At 40.9% G+C, this 14853-nt stretch overlaps 1 long non-coding RNA gene across 1 annotated transcript in view; it reads right to left on the reverse strand.

Moving 5' to 3' along the window:
* Window positions 1–260: 260 nt before the first annotated feature.
* The window catches only part of LOC125754643 (uncharacterized), a 38601-nt gene continuing 24008 nt past the window's right edge, over window positions 261–14853 (reverse strand). The window contains exon 3 of the long non-coding RNA XR_007409378.1: window positions 261–515. This is a non-coding gene — a long non-coding RNA (uncharacterized LOC125754643). The remainder of the gene's footprint in view (window positions 516–14853) is intronic.

Consider the following 14853-nt stretch of genomic DNA (forward strand, 5'->3'; position numbering starts at 1 on the left):
TGGATTTTTTCAATAAATACAGTACGGTTCTGTAAATGTATTTTCCTTGTAATTTCAAAAGCATGTTCTGTTATCCACTTTATTGTAAGAATACAGTAGATAATATATATAACATACTAAAACATGTTAATGGATCATTTAGGTTATAGGTAAGGCTTCCAGGCAACAGTAGGCTATTAGTGGTTAAGATTTTGGGGTGAGAAAATAAAGAATGATGGCATAATGTGACAGATGTGATAAACTTTGGGGTTAGGACTGCTTATGAAATTAGGAGATACGATGTCACCGGCCAGATTTTGGTTCCCATGATCTTTACCCCCCTGGTGTTACTCCCAGGATTGCATGCTACTCCCATGACCTTACTTGACCAAAGAGAGTTACCTGGGTGTTAATAATCTCATCATACATGTCCTCTAAATGCAGACTGTGGTCAACTTGGTGCCAGAAAGGAGGATCAGAGAGATTGCAGCACAGGAGGATTTGTTGTGGATTTTGAAGATGGAGAAGGTCACAAGCTGAGGAATACAAGCAGGCTTTAGAGTTTGAGAACAAACAAGGAAATGAGAACTTAGTCTGACAGCTGCAAGGACATGAATTCTAGCAACGATCTGGAATGAACAAGAATGAAGACTCCTTCCTAGAATATCCAGATAAGGCCCTCGCCCAACCAACACCTAATTTCAGCCTTAGGAACCCCAGAATACAGATACCAGTTAATAGAATATTAATACGAGACATTGGGAGACGAGGATGAACATCGAAGTATCATGGGTATGAGCAGTTGTACTGAGACTGATAGAAAGAAAAATAAAAGTATGAGGTTGCAGTCTAAAAGTAAGATATCGGATTGTAATATGATGGAGGTGGAGTAGTAATTCTAGGTTAGTGAAATGAAGTAGGGATGAATACTGTCAAAATAGTGGACTACCATGTACAGTTGTGCATGTTGTGCACTGTACAATTCTACATGGCACCATTAGTATAGCAGATACATTCATATAATAATTTTCTAGCAAATATAAGTAAAAGGCTTTGAGAAAGGAGTGTATTTTCTTTTTTTTAAAGATTTTATTTATTTATTCATGAAAGACACACCGAGAGAGGCAGAGACGTAGGCAGAGGGAGAAGCAGGCTCCCCGCAGGGAGCTTGATGCAGTATTATACCCAGGACCCGGGATCACGCCCTGAGCCAAAGTTAGACACTAAACCACTGAGCCACTCAGGCATCCCAAGTGTATTTTCTAATACATAAAAAAGAATCATGAGCTAACGAAACTGACTTATAAGGTCCAAAAAGCAAGTAGAAAGTGGTATGATTCAGATGGCATGAACCTCAACTGAGGACATTGCATGAATAAAGAGTAGAGAAGGCTCTGAAACTAGCTCCATAAGCCAGGAAGATAGCAGGATATAAATCTTATAAGAATAATAGAATAGTATGGGACAGTAAGAGTAAGTCAATAATTACTTCTGCTCCCAGGAGATCACTCTCCTTTAAATCAAGTCACTTCCAGATACAATGAACTTAAAGCCAGCCCAAGGCCGATGAGTCAATGCTAATACAATTACCATTTATGGAATAATTTAAAAAAGCCCCATAAATATATGGAAACTTTCTACTCCGTTCAACCTACGATTACATGAGAATTACATGGTCATTATGAATTACCCTGATTTTTGCATGAGAGAAAAACGAAGCTCAGAGAAAAATGACTTGCTTACGGTCACACAGATGAGGCAATGGTGAGGCTACAATTTAAAACTCGGTCTACGGGCAGCCCTGGTAGCCCAGCGGTTTAGCACCACCTTCAGCCCAGGGTGTGATCCTGGGGACCCGGGATCAAGTCCCACTTTGGGCTCCCTGCATGGAGCCTGCTTCTCCCTCTGCCTGTGTCTCTGCCTCTCTCTTTCTGTGTCTGTCATGAATGAATAAATAAATAAATAAAAATCTTTAAAAATAAAAAAAATAAATAAAACTCAGTCTGCCTCCTCTCTGCTAAGCTTCCTTCCAGGAGTGAAAAAGTGAAAGTGTAATGGGAGCTTCCTAACCAACTCTATGTTCTAAGTACCTAGAAGCATAGAGCCACTCTGTGTGGCGGTCCCATGTACCAGTTAGTCCTCTGGGCTCCTGTCCTTGTCACTCGCCTGTGACCGACCCTTATTGCTCTTGTGTCTAGGAAAGCTTTCTCTCTACACATTCCCACCACCCAAGGAAACAGGATGAATCAGTTCAAGTGCATGCCTCCTCTGGGACTACACTAAACTGGAGAGATAGCTCTTATCAACAGGAGACCTCCTCCCATTCATACAACTTATATGGCTCTGTCTCCTCAAAATACTGGCTTTAGATAATGTGGCTCTTATACAGAAGCATGCTGGGGCCAAAGTATCTGCAACACACTGGGGACAGAGAATTCGGAAAACACTCAAAATTCGCCCCTGCACACCACACACAGGCAGGCTGACTCATGCTCTCTCACACACACATTAGGAATCAGCAGTGACCAGCCCAGCAGCCGAGTCTAAGCAGCCGGCAGCTCTCAACAGGAAACAGTTTGAATTCAGGAACTGAGATGTCTAGGTTCTAGACTTCACAGACATCCTTGCACCACACTAATTGAAGCACTGAAAATAAATACAGATGACGAGCTTGATACTCTGATATTATCTTTCTTCCCTCTTTTTTTTTTAAGATTTTATGTATTTGAGAGAGAGCACGCGAGCAGGGGAGGAGGAGGAGAGGGAGAGGCAGATTCCCCGCCTAGCAGGGCGCCTGATTAGGACTTGATCCCAGGACCCCAGGATCACGGCCTGAGCCAAAGGTAGACGCTTAACCGACTGAGCCACCCGGGTGCCACTCTTTCCTTTTTGCTTGTATTTCTTTTTTAAGATTTTAATTAATTCATGAGAGACACAAAGAGAAAGACAGAAACACAGGCAGAGGGAGAAGCAGGCTCCCTGCAGGGAGCCTGCTGCAGGACTTGATCCCAAGACCCCAGGATCATGACCTCTGGTGCTTTTTGTTTTTTTTTTTTAATAAGACCTGGACTTTGCCCATTTGATGTTTCCTCCATTGTATCCAGGCAGAAACAGTTTAATTGGAGCCAGGAAAATAAAGTAAGTTTATATTCTCAATACTAACATCTAGACTGAAAGAAAGTCTGTATCAAATATGACCAAACATTTTGCTTTTCCACCCTCTGTACTAAATCCTTGTAGAGATGAATGAAACTTGGACTATCACTGAAACCAGATTTGGGTTCTTTGTTCTCTTTATGGAGACGATTAATTTCTTGAAGTCATTTAGGAATGACTTCCTGCCGTCCTATGTGAAGTGTGCATTGGTAATTAAATATTCATTGGGAATGCCAAAAAACCAAACCTGTTCTGGATGGTATTTTCTTGAATTGCTACTCAGATCATTCCAAACCATGAAATTGCTAGCTACTGATGGCTGGATAGGTCGAGAAAAACAGGATACGTGACGCCAAAGCCTTAGCTAATTGACACAACTCGCCAAGTCACTTTTAGTTGAAAAGAAGGATAGTTATATTTTCTTTTATTCGAGCAGCAACTCTAAGATGAGTTTCCCGACCACGTGATTCCATGGATGGGTCAGGAAGGTGACTTGGTTTCATCAGCAGAATCACTGCTTCATACAGGAACAGATATCCTAGCCTGTTTGTTTTCTTTGTCCAACTGTAAAAGTAGTCTCTTAGTCATATGGGCATATAAAGCCTTATATTTACATGATCACCTCTTACAATAGAAGCTAAATTGTGCTGGATTGCTCCATATTAGCCTATGGGGGATCCAAATTATGGCACATTGGTTTTCCATTTGAAAGAACTCCAGGGAGCCTTAATGATTTTTAAAAGAAAATATTTACCAAAAACAAGTATCAAGACTTATATTCAGAGTCCTCTATATGTCTGTTTAGTGCCCACAGTGAGGCCGACCTAACCTCAATTCTGGGTTACTTGTCCCCATCCACACGTGGACCTGTGTCACCTGCAGACAAGTAAGGCGCAAGCAAAGGAGGGTAGGAAGGTTGAGGTGCTGCCAACCACCCACACAGACTACACATATTCATTTCATGTCTTTCTCAGTACCGGCTGGTAATGTCTATCTCCTCAACCCAATGTGCACCAGCAGCAAAGTCTGGTGAGGACAGACCATCAACCATTTCGGCATACATGAGTGGTGATTCGGACTGCATTTGAGTCACAATCCTTCCTTTGTTCAGAGCTGAAGTGAAAGAGTATTTATACATAAGCTGTTCTTGGTCCTAAAAAACCTTATTTCCATACTAATGAATGACCCAATTTAGAGTTTGACAAAAATGACTTATCCTTGGCAAAAGGAATATATGTCACACAACAAAGAGGCCAATTCAAGAACGTACTACTCCCCACCACAATCTGGTTTAGAAGGCAAAGGAGGAACAGGCTCCTGGATTGGGAGAAAAAAGATGCTGGAGATCCTTGGTCCCTGTCTGTCCTCTCCTGTCATACACACACACGCCCCACATGCTATTGGACACACACAAATACATACCATACATGCCATCTGATGCACACATCGGGCCCCACAAACACCACATACACTACATCTTCCATACCCACACACACCACTCACACACTCTCCTAGAACCTATCTCATATTTTCTGCCAAATTCAACATGAATTTTTGTAAATGCTTTAACCTCTGTCATTTGCTTCTTTCATTATACCTCTAGAATCTTCACTGGCTGCTTGTACTTACCGATGTACCTCACTATGAGCGACAGCCTTCACCCATCTGTGGGGCCAAATGTATAGGCTACAAGCTGATTGTCAGGGCTTCAGGTGGGTAGAAAAAGAAGAAAAGAAAAGCTGTTCTTTCTCTTCATCCCTCTTTTCAGATAAAAATCCACCATGGACTGGGGACAGGAAATTGTATTCCCTTAGCACTTTTCAATTAAGTCCATTTTCCAAATGTATCTTAGCTCTCAGACTTTGTGGCTACCAAGCATGGCGGATACCAGCAGGCAGGGATGAAGAACCATACTGACTACCTTCATGGAATATCTTGTACACTATAATTTTGGAAAGTGTTTTTATCATCTTTACACTCAATCCTAGTCACCTAAGAAGAATAGATCATCTACTGACAGACACTAGGGATGCCTGTACATGCACTGTCTTATTTTATGCTCACACTAGTTATTTGATAGAGTTGCTTTAAGTCTCCTTAAGGTTCAAACAGTTTAAGTGAAGAAGGGGGTAGAAGGTTTTGGCTTTTCTCCTAATTCTCTGCTTCCCACAGCACTTCTTGGCACCCCAGGCCTTAAAAGAATTGCTACTTTGATTGATATCCATGACACTATGTGACAGACATTTCTTTTAGGTGGGGTAGCATTGCATAATAAGGTCACAAGCATGTTATGACACTCCTTGACATTGACGAATGGGCCAAGATCCCTTGAAACCCAGTCATGTTGATCTATCCTGCCTTCCTCACATGGAAAATGATCTCAAATTTCCATGTCATGGTTGGCCAGAGGCCAAGAGATCTGAGAAATAGGTATCAGTTTGCTGAAGGTAGAGGCCCTCTGTAGGCTATATCAATCCTCAAACCAGTTTTCCTTGGTACTACTTGTAGATTATTGGGCACTAGCCCGACTGAAAATAATTCTATACAGTGTTTCTCACAGAGGAGGATAAGTAGACAAAAGCAACTTTTAGGCATTCTTATTTCCCTGCCATTAATGCCAACATGACCTAGCCTGAAACCCTCCCTACTCATTGAGCTCCAGTCACATTGGTATTCTCTTTGGCTTTCAACATCCTGAGCATTTTCCTGCTTCAGACCCACCGCACACCTCATTGTCTCTACCCGATATGCCCATTAGCACCTCTTTACCTTCACAAGATCCATTTCATCCTTTGATTGTTGACTTAAATATCTTTCCCTATAACGTTCATTCCTTCACCACCCTTGAACATGATTCAATTTCTCAGCCTCCTGTTTTGTTGCCTTCACCACATTGATTCAAATTTTTATTTAATTGGTCTTTTTACTTATTTCCTTTTGTCTGTCACTCTACTAGAATGTATGCTCTAAGAAAATAGGAACTTATCTGCCTTGTTTGGCATGTGTCCCAGGCATGTAGCAGTCAATAAATATCAAAAACCATGGATGAGATGAACAGAGGTGAATAATCATGTAAATACTAGAGTCACAGAGCTATAACATGGCAGTGGTAGGAATTTAACTCAGGTTTGTTTCTGCCTCCAAAGCCTTCAAAAAGGGTACAAATACAGAAACTAATGTGTTGACTACCTATCATTTTCCAGGCCTTCTAACAGGTCACAGATAGAAACACAAGGATCTGCCACGCAAGAGTCTAAGCTATCATGAAAGACAAATAAGTAATTCATCTGTCTGTCATTTAATAAGTATTTATTCAGAGAAAATACTGGAAAAAGAAGGAATCCTGGCCCATGGACAAGTTATTTTTTTTCTCATGTTGGTTCTCCATCAAAAATAGGCATCGGAGGAATAGCCACTGTGGAACACTACAGAGGTGTCTCAAAAATTAAAACAAAAACTACCATAGGATTCAGCAATTGTGCTTCTGGATATTTACCTGAAGAACTGAAAACACTAATTTGAAAACATATCTGCACCCTGGTGTTCAGTGCAGCATTGTTTACAATAGCTCAGATATGGTAATATCATAACAGACCATCAATGGAAGAATGGATAAGGAAAAATCTGATTGCATGCATATGATCTCTCTCTCTCTCTCTCTCTCTCTCTCTCTCTCTCTCTCTCTCTCTCCCCATAGAATATTAATCAGGCATAAAAGAGTAGGAAATCTAGCCACTGGGACAACATGGATAGACTTTGGTGGCATTATGCTAAGTCAGACAGGAAAGTATAAAAACTATCTGGTCTTACCTATATGAGGAATCTAAAATGTCAACAACAACAAACTCGTAAATAGAGAACACACTGGCAACTGCTAAAGGCAGGGGCTGGGGTTTAGGCAAAATAGGTGAAGAGAGCTAAAGGTACAAATAAAATAGTTATAAAATAACTAAGTCATGATGATGTAACATACAGCATGGTGACTACAGTTAATACTGTATTGCATATTTGGAAGTTGCTAAGAGAGTAGGATCCTCAAAGTTCTCAACATGAGCTCGCTCACTAAGTAAGGCAGCACATATACTCAATGTATATACTGGAATGGAATGTATATAGTGGAATGATACACTGATTACATGGCCCTGTGCAAGGATGGCATGAAAATTCATGAAATGTTCCATATTTTTCCATTTCAGCTCCCTGGGAAATCTGCCTGATAAGTGCATATTAAGCTTGGACCTCCACCCCACCCTGGCACATTTACCCTCCTGGGACCCACTCACACTAAACCCTCTTCCCATGGTCCCCTACCCCACCTCCCTGGAGAGAAAATAGACATGGGGAATGGAGAGGGGTGCTGGCCTGAAGAGGGCTCTGTGCCATTAGAAAGCGGAGGGACATATGAGGGCCCCAGCTACCCACTCCCCCTTCACTCTCAACTCCTGATTAGCCACTCAGTATGTGTTTGAGCCTCCTTGTCCCCACCCACACCCCTTGGTGAATCCTTAGTGTGATTTTGGCATGCTTCAGAAATAAATCACAATTCTCACGGGGGGGGAAATCAAGTTTTTAACAAAAGAAAAATTGTATATTTATGGGTCACAAATGTTAACTATACTTACTGTGATGATCACTTTGCAATGTATACAAATGTGAAGTCATTAAGTTGTACAGCTGAAGCTAATTTTATATATCAATTATACATCAATTTCAAAATGCATATCAAATTTAACACATAGATTATTTTTAATATTTATCCCTAAGTTGTACCTACCAAAGGTTGTGATTCAATGATCTGGACTGGGAATCTGTGTTTGATTAAAAGCTGTACACAGGGATGCCTGGGCAGCTTAGCGGTTAAGCGTCTGCCTTTGGCTCAGGTCATGATCCTGGAGTCCCAGGATCTAGTCCCACATCAGGCTCCCTGCATGGAGCCTGCTTCTTCCACTGCCTGCATCTCTGCCGCTCTCTCTCTCTCTCTCATGAATAAATAGAATCTTTTTTAGAAAAAGCTGTACAGCCAATTTGAATTCACAGTCAGGCTGGTAAATCTCTGGTCTATTGGAATACAATAGGATAACATACTATTTTACAAGAACAAGCGAAATGGGAATCAATACAACAAAAGTTATTCACAACAGAAGTTGACATTCGAGTTGTTTATTGAACAAGACAGGCGTTAGGTGTGGAGGGGGAGGGAAAGTAACAGACACAAAAAAGATTAGTTCAAGTAATAACTTCAGTGAGAACAATAGGAGTACAAATATTTACAAGTTTCCTTAGAATCCTAAACATTAGACCTCAAAGGACTTTGGAGGTCACCTAGAGGTGTATTTCTCAAACATCAACGGGCATGGGAGTCATCTCAGGATCTTGTTAAATGAAGATTCTGACTCATTAGTCTGGATAAGAACCTTAGACTCACAGACCAAACTTTATGTAGCAAGATTTTAGGGTTTCAGAGAGGAACACTAACATATCAAGATAATTTTTAAAATAGCAGCAAACCGACAGACAACTACAACCCAAAGGCACATCAAAGATCACATCAATCCATTCAGAGACCAAGACCCAAGCTTTGACTGGAGATGACAGAGTCCAAGCCAACACCTATGGTAGTTATAGTTTGTCAGACCAGTCAACAGCATTCACTGTCTAAGACACTTGCCCTGGAACAAAAGCAAATCTTATACCTCAAGAGTTTAGGCCTTTATAGGCTCACAGGAACCTTTTTCTCCTTCAGTTTATTCTGAAAAGGGTCAGGAATGTGAGATAAAATAGCTACTCCTTTGACTCTTCATGACAGCAACCTTCCTTCTACTTCAAAATTATTCCAATTCAAAGGAGTCTGACTCTAGGAAAATTTCAGAAATACTCATTTCCTTTTTTTCAAAGATTTATTTATTTTTAATTTATTTATTTGAGAGAGAGCAAGTGAGTACAAGCAGCAGGAGGGAAAGGGGCAGAGGGAGAAGCAAACTCCCCACTGAGCTGGAAGCCTGACATTGGGGCTCCATCCCAGGACCCTGGGATTATGATCTGAGCCGAAGGCAGATGTCCAACTGACTAAGCCACCAAGGAGACCCTTTATTCATTTATTTTGGACAAGGAAACAGAGCATGAGCAGAATGGGCAGAGGAAGAGGAAAAGAGAATCCCAAGTGGACTCCATGCTGAGCACAGAGCCCAACACAGGGCTTGATTTCATGACCCTAGGATCACAACCTGAGCCAAAACCAAGAGTTGGACACTTCGCCAACAGCACCACCCAGGAACCCCAGAAATACTTATTTTCTAATCATAGATCCCAACTGGCAAATAATCTAATTATGATACGACATTATAGAGATAGCAACATGATATGGAGGAGCAACCTTCAGGAAAATAAATATTCAAATTGATAAAGGGAAAGCGCAAGTAAAGACACAATTCCACTTACACCTTAAAAAAATCTACTTAAGTACCATTTTCTTCAGTGAAGTTCACATTGGTGAAATAGCTAATCAACACAAACATCCAAATTCAACCTACATTGTTGCATTTAATCCTCCCAGCAATCCTAATTATTCAATCTGTTTTAGAGGTTAAGACACTGAAGCTCAGAGAAGTTAACTGATTTACAAAGCCATACATCTAGTAAAATCACAGCTGGGATTGGAATCCAGATAGTCTGACTCCAAAGTAAAGTTTTCTTTCCAGTTTACAGAACTATTTTCCATAAGAAAGGAAGATACGATCTCCCCATTACTGACCCCAATTTTTGAACACAGGACATTTCTACCAAAGTGCTCCATTCTCCCTTAAATCAGCTAAGGATTTAGTTTTTGATTTCACCTGATTGATTCTGAGATGGGTGCTTTTGAGGAATCAGCCTTTGAAAGCGATTCTCAGAGTATAGGCCAATGAAAAATAGCATTAACATTACCTGAGTGTTAAACAGGCAAATTTTAGGGACCCACCAGAGACCTACTGCATGGGAATTCCTGGAAGTGGTGCCCTAAGAACTGTGTATTAACAAACCTTCCGGCGACTCTTTCTGATATAGGCTCAAGTTTGAAAACCTCTGCTCCTTATCTAGACTGTCTCCAATTTTATATCCTAGCTGTAGGGGCACCTGGGTGGCTCAGTCAGTTGTGTAGCCAACTCTTGATTTTGGATCTAGTGGTGATCTCAGGGTCAAGGGATCAAGCCCTGCAAGAGGTTACACATTAAGGGGGTGTCAACTTGAGATTCTTTCCCTCTACCCCTCTCCCACTCACACCCTCTTTCCTCTCTAAAATAAATATATTGTTAAAGAAAAAAAACTTAGCTCTAAATTAGGTCATTCTGCCAGAAAGTGGTAGCTTAAAAGGGGTTAGTGGACTCAACTGTTTCTCTTGATTAAAATCCAATAATGGAACAAAATGAGAGATAGTAATCTCTACTCCCAATAGGGGTCTCAAACTCATGACCCTGAGATCACAACTTACATGCTGTTTCAACTGAGCCATCAGAGCACCCCAAGATATATTTTCCAAAAATAAGATCAGCTTTTGTTAGAGAGTCTCTATCCAATGTAGTGGCTATGTGACTCACAAAATCCCACAAAACAGTCCAACTCCTCACCCCCTTAAAATCCCTAAAAGGTTATATAAATGAACATTCATTTGCACTTAAATGTGTAGAATTGGACATCCACATGCAGAAGAATGAAACTAGACCACTCTCTTTCACCATACACAAAGATAAACTCAAAATGGATGAAAGATCTAAATGTGAGACAAGATTCCATCAAAATCCTAGAGAAGAACACAGGCAACACCCTTTTTGAACTCGGTCACAGTAACTTCTTGCAAGATACATCCACGAAGGCAAAAGAAACAAAAGCAAAAATGAACTATTGGGACTTCATCAAGATAAGAAGCTTTTGCACAGCAAAGGATACAGTCAACAAAACTAAAAGACAACCTACAGAATGGGAGAAGATATTTGCAAATGACGTATCAGATAAAGGGCTAGTTTCCAAGATCTATAAAGAACTTCTTAAACTCAACACCAAAGAAGCAAACAATCCAATCATGAAATGGGCAAAAGGCATGAAGAGAAATCTCACAGAGGAAGACATAGACATGGCCAACATGCACATGAGAAAATGCTCTGCATCACTTGCCATCAGGGAAATACAAATCAAAACCACAATGAGATACCACCTCACACCAGTGAGAATGGGGAAAATTAACAAGGCAGGAAACAACAAATGTTGGAGAGGATGTGGAGAAAAGGGAACCCTCTTACACTGTTGGTGGGAATGTGAACTGGTGCAGCCACTCTGGAAAACTGTGTGGAGGTTCCTCAAGGAGTTAAAAATAGACCTGCCCTATGACCCAGCAATTGCACTGGGGATTTACCCCAAAGATACAGATGCAATGAAACACCGGGACACCTGCACCCCGATGTTTATAGCAGCAATGTCCACAATAGCCAAACTGTGGAAGGAGCCTCGGTGTCCATCGAAAGATGAATGGATAAAGATGTGGTCTATGTATACAATGGAATATTACTCAGCCATTAGAAACGACAAATACCCACCATCTGCTTCAACGTGGATGGAACTGGAGGGTATTATGCTGAGTGAAATAAGTCAATCGGAGAAGGACAAACAGTGTATGTTCTCATTCATTTGGGGAATATAAATAATAGTGAAAGGGAATAGAAGGGAAGGGAGAAGAAATGTGTGGGAAATATCAGAAAGGGAGACAGAGCATAAAGACTCCTAACTCGGGATCCCTGGGTGGCGCAGCGGTTTGGCGCCTGCCTTTGGCCCGGGGCGCGATCCTGGAGACCCGGGATCAAATCCCACGTCGGGCTCCCGGTGCATGGAGCCTGCTTCTCCCTCTGCCTATGTCTCTGCCTCTCTCTCTCTCTCTCTCTCTGACTATCATAAATAAATAAGAATTAAAAAAAAAATAAAGAAAGACTCCTAACTCTGGGAAACGAACTAGGGGTGGTGGAAGGGGAGGAGGGCGGGGGGTGGGGGTGAGTGGGTGACGGGCACTGAGGGGGACACTTGACGGGATGAGCACTGGGTGTTATTCTGTATGTTGGTAAATTGAACACCAATAAAAAATTATTTTATTAAAAAAAATAAATGTGTAGAATTGGGGCCCCTGGTGACTCAGGTGGTTAAACATCTGACTCTTGGTTTCAACTCAGGTTCTCCTGTCAGGGTCAGGAGATGGAGCCCTACCTGGGCTCCCTGCTGGGGCATGGAGCCTGCTTGGGATTCTTGCTCTCCCTCTGCCCTGCCCCTCCTCCCACACCACTCCGCCTCAATTGCTGTTTCTCAGGAAAACAAAAACAAAAACAGTAAACATGTAGGATAACAATATTTCATGGAACTGATTTAACCAAATAAAGACTTAATTTTTGTCGCAATGCACTAGCCTACCTCTCAAATCAGAGAATAAAAATTTACTGTGGTTTCTGTCATCAAACTTCAACCACAGGGCTTAGATTTCAGGGGAAAAAACAGCCCTCTTTTGCAACTTCTTATTCCTATCCTTAACCCAGAGTCTCCATTAAAACCAGGAACCAGGTGGGTCTTGTGATTTACCAGCAAGGTCATCATTGTCAACTCTGCCCTCACTTATTCACTCTCTGTCCTTGGAATTCTCTCCTCCCACCTTCCTATTGAAACCCTATTTGCCTATTGAGGCCTGTCTCAAACCCTATCATTCCCACTTTCATACAAAGACAGTCATGTAGTCAAAACAGCCATACTCTGGCTTTAGAGGCAGAGAAACTTGAGTATCTGTTCTAATATTTACCATCTTTGAGACTGCTGGAAATTTTGTTAACTTTGATGAGTGTCCATCCCTCTTTAATAAAATGGGGATCCTGAGAACCTGCTCCATAAATTCCTCTGTGGTTTCCATAAGAAAGCAATCTGGTTCATGAACAGAATTATCAAAAACTCTTATCCTACATGATGCTGTCTCTTCTACAGATGCCTAGAGCAACTATAAGTTGTATCCCACAATTGGCCACATAATAGAACTGTCTTACATTGTGTACCATGTGGGCTATTGAACCCAAAGCATGGACAGGTTAGACTTAGAAACCTCTTCCTCTAAGAAAAGACAAGGGAAGGTCATGATTAGATTTGAATATAAAATTAAAAGGCTGAAAGAGTGGAGGACTCTGATAAGAACACAGGAACAAAGATTCCCAGTAAGTGGAATTGCAGAAATTTATAGCAGCCAAAGCACTCAAGGGGACAGTTGTGTTAGCATGGGATGAGATCCATTTCTTATTAAAAATAAATTACCAGAGTGTGTGAACATTTTTAATATGAATTAAAGATGATTCAAAACTACCCCTGTAATCAAAAGAATTTCACTCACTTTCATCCTAAAGTACATTTTGAATAAGAAAGAGTTTTAGCTTGCTCCTAACACACAATTGCTGTATGTCCAAACTTGAGAACCATTGACACAGGGAATATATGATGTGATGCTCTCTTAAGAAGAATCCTTAAGACAACAGGTCAGCAGGTTGAGATATCACAGCTCCCTCTGCTATGTGTGCACTACTCCTTTGATCACTGACGTAAGTAGCACAGAAGTAAGAATCAGAAAACATGGCCATCAATCAATCAGTAAGCTGCTGATCTGGTTCTTATTGAAGGCCTCCTCAAAAAGGAGTTGAGTTGTGCTTGAGCATAAAGGCTGCAATTCTACAGTGAACTGAGAGTTTGACATATCTGGAACAGTGCCAATTTTCCTTAGGGTTGCTACTCTGATCAAGCTATCAGAAGTCATCCTTTTTCTCTGACCAAGGCAGAAATAGAGGTCCATTAAGGAGGAGTCAAGAGGCTCAACAGAAAATAAACTCCACTAGACATGTTTCAAGTATTTTGTTAGGGTTTCTTGAGTCTTAGACTTTTAAAAGACTCTCATGAAGGTTACAGACATTCTTTGGAGAAAGAAATTCTTACAGGTGTATATATTCATATTCTGCAGATGATCGATTATTCCACAATGTGCCAAAGCCCATCTGTGGACCCCATGCTAAGCATCTCTACCCTAGGTAGATCTAGAGCACATTAGAGCTACTATTTCTGATGATTCGTACACGACATTCTACTTAAATGCACAGTGCCATTTTCATCCTCATAAAGAAAGCAAAGGGATAGAAATAATTAATTTTGAGGTAGGAGTTCTAATATAATTGCAATACATGTTTTCAAGTATTTTAACAAGAGACTTGTGGGAATTCAACTAAGAAATTATCGAACTCGCCTATCTGTGTAACTAAATTTAGTTAAGAGACATGTTAGCAAACATTGTGACTACCCTCCAAGTGCCAATCCATACTAATGCGCCTACCAGTGCCAGGTATTATCTCAGATGATACATGTTAAACATCAAGATAATGACTCACTCTTAGCATGAGGAGCTGTCAAACAGAAAAGATACCTTCATGCAACCCAACACACTTCTGCCCATCAAAGAGGTGTTTTCTGGTATTCTAATCTCCACTGAATAGAGCACATTAACCCTCTATTGAACACTAAAGTTAAATGAGACACACTCACAAGATAAATAGCAATCTGTTTAATATCATTTATTTTCTTAAGTACCATAGCATTTTTGTGCTATGGCTATTCCAAAGGCACAGAGAAAATGTGGCTGCAGAGGCTTCATTTTGGTGCTCTAATACTGCTCTACTAGAATGTTTG

Source organism: Canis lupus, chromosome X, assembly GCF_003254725.2.
Source record: "Canis lupus dingo isolate Sandy chromosome X, ASM325472v2, whole genome shotgun sequence".
In the NCBI taxonomy this organism is placed as follows: Eukaryota; Metazoa; Chordata; class Mammalia; order Carnivora; family Canidae; genus Canis; species Canis lupus.